Source organism: Chenopodium quinoa, unplaced genomic scaffold (assembly GCF_001683475.1).
Source record: "Chenopodium quinoa cultivar QQ74 unplaced genomic scaffold, ASM168347v1, whole genome shotgun sequence".
Taxonomy (NCBI): Eukaryota; Viridiplantae; Streptophyta; class Magnoliopsida; order Caryophyllales; family Amaranthaceae; genus Chenopodium; species Chenopodium quinoa.
In genome coordinates, this window is record NW_018744931.1 from 466,063 (window position 1) to 471,695 (window position 5,633).

The window sequence follows — 5,633 nt, forward strand, 5'->3', positions numbered from 1 at the left end:
CATTTCCATAACACCTTTTCCACCCAAAATTCAGTATTTTTTGGTCGAAATCTGGGTTCGGGGATGAAGACAGGCATACAGCTTTAATACGAGGTTAAAATAAATAAAACGAGCTACTAAGGGGTTGTTTGGTATCATTTTCGGTTTTCAGTTTCCTTTTTTTTGAAAACTAAAAACCAAAAACAAGAAACAAGAAAAAGGTGTTTCCACTTTTTTGTTGTCAGTTTTCAAAATTATTATGATTTTAATAAGTTTAAATAATTTTTTATTTATTATGTGACATATATCATATACTTTTATACAACAAAAAACCAAAAAACAGAAAACCACAATAATGCCAAACAAACCCTAATCTAATTAGCAACTTAATACAAAAAATTAAGCTATAAAAAAACCATGAAAAATATTATGATTTTAGAAATAAACAAGCGAGGCTCCGATACCGCTGTTGGGGTTTGGTGAGTCCGACTCACCGCGGAAACAAACCCAAATACAAGACCGCACTCGCAATAAATAAAACCATAAACATAATTAAATTAATCACAAGATTAAGATAAAATAATTACCTTTGGAGCGTTCTTCGCCCAACCGGAAGGGGCTCATACTTCGAAAGCAAGCCTCGAAATTACGACGGCCTCCAACGATAGTCCACCCACAACTCGACCACCGAAAACAGTCCAATGCCTTTAAGTTAGCAAAGCCCGGCCAAAACCCGAGTAATTTATGAGTTCAAAGGTTTTCACAATGGTGATTCCTTTTACAACTCTTACTCAAGTGTTTTTCCCAATACCCCAACTTGAGTGTTTGTAGGGAAATGCATGAGTGTGAAAAGCTCTCCCATCAATGTAGGAGAATCAGATTTTCCCATTTTATTTTAAAGCTAAAATAAAATTAATAATCAAACTAGTAATAAATCAACAAGTGGAAAACTCATGTGAGAGGTTAGGTGAGGACCATTTGGAGGAGGGGGGCACCAAACTAGCTCCCCACTCTCTCCCTCACCTTGCGCCACTTGGCAACTCTCAATTGGGCACCAAGGCACCCAAGTGGGCTTCCCATTTGTTGTTTCCCTTCTCTCGACCCAGCCATCCCCGCAACACAAAATGCGGGCTACTGCTCGCACTCTCTCGACTGGCACCCCATGCACTTGCGTGCGGGCTGCTGCTGCAAGCATGCCGTGCACCTTGTGCGGGCTGCTAGTTGCAGCCTCCTAGCAAGCCCTGCACTTGGTGCGGGCTGCTAGCTATGCTATACCTTCTAGCACTCGGTGTTCCGATGCTAGGGGTATTTTGGTCTTTGTTCATTTATTATTATTTTCACGTCTCGTCTTTTACTATTTTTCGACTTGACTTCTAACGTTCGGTTTCGACGCTCTAAGCTCGAATTCCCGACGTCTAAATATGAATTACTCGGATGACTTATTAATTCCTTCCGGATTAATTCGTCGCTTCTGTTCGTTAGTTGCTTGGGCGTGACCCGAAGGGTTCAGTCAAGATTAAGCTGTAATATTAATTATGCATTAATATTACTAATCGGAAGCGGCCTCCACCCAGGCATTCCGATCACTTGACCTTACTGAATATATTAGCTTTCTAATAATTCTTAACTCACTAACGGAATAGTACACTTGTTCGAAGGACACCATTCCTTTCATTTTCCTCACTTGAGTCACTCTTCTTCTCATCCTCCTCACTCATCCTAGAAACTCTATCTTCAAGCACTCTCCCACTCCTTTTGGTGATGGTATACACTGGTTTCTTAGGATCAACTCCTTCAGAGGGTAATGAAGAAGGGATAACACAATCTTTCAAGGTATTGGCTTGTTAAGTGATTTGGGTCTTAAGCATCTTAGTATGTGTCATCATTTTATTAAACATCTTATCACTTACCGCAATGTAAGTGTTCAAGATCTTTGTCTGATTTTCTATGATCTCCTCTAAGGTAGTCTTGGAAGATGGGGGTTGAACATAGGAATTATCACCATTGCCTTGAGGTCTTGGAGAAAATCCGGATAGGGGTCCCCTTTGCTTGTTGTTTTGAAAATTGCCCCTATTTTGATTGTTCTAATTACCTTGGCCTTGATTGTTGCCAAAATTTTGGTGTTGGCCACCAAAGCTATGAGATTGGCCTTGATTTCCATACCCTTTGCCTTGATTTTGGTTACTATAACCTTGATTGTTATAGATACCTCAAAAACTTTGATTTCCTTGGTTCCTATAACCACCATCGTTGTAGTTATCAAAACCACCTTGTTAATGAGCATTCCTAGTCCCAAAATTCCTTAGACCATCAAATCTATGTCCATTGTTATTGTTGGAAACAAAGTTCACTTGCTCACAATCATTGTTTTCAACATCATCACAATTCTCAAAAGCATGTGGACAACTAGAGGATTCATGGTCATAAGACCCACAAACATCACAAAAGACACAATCACTTGGCATATTACTTGAAGTAGAAGGAGGAGTAGAGTTAGAAGACGTTTCTCTCCCCTTAATCACTACTACAAAAATAGGCAAAGAGACCCGTTGAAATATGCTTGAGAGACCACCTCTGGACGGGTCTCTATCTCAGGGGTTTCTTTGAATAAGAGACCCTTTCTCATAAGGGTCTGTTTGTGCGGACAAAGAGACCCGTTGTCACTGACAACGGTGACAACGGGTATGTTATTTACGCGATGAGATTGATAGTTTCGAAGAGAAAAAGGCCCATTGCTTGATATAAGGGGTCTGTTTAATTGTATAAAACAAACCTGTCATGTCAAATAACGGGTCTCTTTGTTCTTTATATTTTGAAAAAATATAAAAAATTATTTGTGTTTTTTTTTTTTCGATTTGCATTTTTATTAATTTTATGGTCTTTCCAAATAAGCAGAATTGAGGAGCTAAATTATAAATTGGTATTAGTAATTTGTATACTTAATTTGTATGTAACATGCAAATTACACTTCAAATTGATGAGATAAAAAAAAAAAAAATCAACGAACATAAAATCCCAACAAAAAAATTGTTTAAATTTATTGAAATTTACAATTACAATTACATAATTAGACTTGAGTACATGCTCCATTTGCTACCTTCTTTGTTTGATTGTAATGACATCAAGCAGATGATAAAAAAAAATAAAAATCAACGAACATAAAATCCCAACAAAAAAATTGTTTAAATTATAAATAATGAATGTTATAATTGAGAATCCATATAAACGAATAAATACTCATGAATAATGGAACTAAAACCTTATGTAAGATCAATCAATCAAATTTTATCAAAACAGAATGTCCCAAAAGAGAGATGAGAAGATGGTCCAATATATCTTTATACGAGCAAAATTTTCTCAAGATTGTTCAGCTAAAAATATGAAGCAGAGTCCATTAACAAAATTCTGGAAAGATGCAGAACCAACTGTAGAAAATGATATTCCTAAAATATACAGCAACCTTTGGTGGGAGAAAAAAGAAAAATTAAAGAGCAACAACCAAAGAAAGGCACGCAATCCACAAAGAATTGAAAAGAAAAGGCGACAGCCAACAGGTAATATCTAGATAAGAGAGGGTGGAACAGAAATAATAAAATCAAAGATAGTTCACAACATATGGACCACAAAAAAATTAGAATAGAAAAGCCCCAAATTTTACATTTTAATAAATCAACAAACATTTCCATCTTTCTTGCCTCCTAAAACATCAAAAACAAAAATCATGGGTTAGCAAATTAAGAACCCTAACCTTAGATCAGTCACAAAATCAAATCTAAAAAAAAGGTAATAAAATTGGATGATTAGAAGAGATAATGATGATAAAATTACGGGGTAAGGCCAGCTTGCTCTTGAAGAACACGGAATTCATCGCATTCTCTCTCCTCAAGAATCTGCTTGCGAAGCTCCTCTAATTTGCGTTGTTCTTGTTCGTGTTTTTGCTCGGCTTTCCAAACGTTTTCAATGTTTCGAAGGCTTCCAGCATGCCATCCTTGTTCAGAAACTTCAACACCATTGTTATTAACCCATGATTTTTGTTTTTGATGTTTTATGATCTGAAATTGTTTTCAGAGGTGGACACCTCACACCACTACACCACCAGCGAGAAGCCGCGAAACGCCGGAACAAAAAGAGGAATGAGAAACCCAGAAAGGGAAGGACCCAGAAGAGAGAGAAATAAAGCGGCTCTAGGATTGTAATGGAGAACCCATTGTTGTAGATAGAGAAAGCTGTTATCATTTTTAGAGAAGGAAAGCGGCGTGAAGAGGATGAATTGTGATCAGAATTGAAATAGGGAATAAAAAGAGAAAGAATAGGGTTTTGTTATCAATCCTTTAAGTGGTGAGCCATTACACATATAAGAAACCTGTTAAGTCAATTATGGATCTCTTTTTTTTTTTCCCTCCATCTTTTTGCGGGTCCTTTGATACATAAGAGACCCGTTATCACTAATATCAGATCTAATATATTGAAGAGAGCCGTTGAATTAATCAACAAGTCATTTATTATAGGTTCCTTTAACCATTTTTGTAGTAGTGAATGTGGGAGGGAAGACTTGGTGCAATAAAAGAGGCACTCTCTAGCATGGCCTTGATCAATGTCATCTCTTTCCCCAAGTTTGAAATTTGGGAAGACAAGTAATTGATTGCATTGAGATGATCAATCGAATAGACCGTAGAGCCAATCTTGCTTGTAGACTCTCTCTCTCCCTCTTGCCAATCCATGTCACAAACTACATCCTCAATTATATCTACAACCTCTTCCTCGGTCTTGTTCATAATCGGGCCTCCAGCTCCGGCATCAAGATATGACTTCCCTTTGGGACTCAATCCTCCATAGAAAATTTGTATGATTTGGTAGGTCGGGATTCCATGGTGAGGACATTCTCGTTGATAAGCCTTAGCTTGTATCTTTCCCAAGCCTCATAAAAACTCTCACAGGCTTTTGCTTGAAATTTTGGATTAGAGTTCTTGCCTCGATAGTCTTCTTTTGAGGGTAGAAACAAGAAAGAAACTCTTTAGTTACCTCATCCCAACAAGTTCTCAAGGAATCAAGCTTCACTTCCTTGTCTAGCCACTCCAAAGCTCTTCCGATTAAAGAGAACGGAAATAGCTTGAGCTTTATGAATTATTGAGAAACCCCATTTGTTTCGGGGTTTTTTGATGTCCTGCGGGAGAGTTACAATTCCTAGACAGGAACCGGACGCCTGTACCTGCAAAATAACGGAGACTCCTGGTGGTGGGAGCTCCGCCTGCAACGGTCAAGTTAGTACTTGATTAAGGAGTAATTAATGCGGAAATTAAAGTGATTGGGTCTCTCTAGGTGAGAGTGTTTAATGTAGGTAATCTGCTTTGTTAGCGAGATCAGCCGGTTATTACTGTGTGTAATTAATGTGTTTTTTCGTAATCCCCCTTAATGAGGATTAAGGGAGGTATTTATAACCTTGGGAAACGTGCCCATCCTAGGTTTAGGTTAACCTAGGGCTGATTGGGCTTCCCTCGGAAGTTGGGCCTGGGTGGCCGGTTTCTCCATTAGGCATGGAGTATGCCACATGTCATGACATAATAGGTCCAAGGTGGACGAATAAGCGCGTGCCACGTGGCAAGCCCTGACAGTTCCAACTGGGGGACACTTGGCAGGACCTGATTGGCCCACGT

General features: G+C 38.4%; 1 long non-coding RNA gene across 1 annotated transcript; it reads right to left on the bottom strand.

The window, feature by feature from the left end:
- Nucleotides 1–2,885: 2,885 nt before the first annotated feature.
- LOC110706182 lies at nucleotides 2,886–4,689 on the bottom strand. Its single transcript, XR_002508259.1, has 2 exons — nucleotides 3,808–4,689; nucleotides 2,886–3,677 (listed from the first exon to the last, which is right to left on the bottom strand). It is a non-coding gene; the product is annotated as an uncharacterized LOC110706182 (long non-coding RNA).
- Nucleotides 4,690–5,633: the final 944 nt, after the last annotated feature.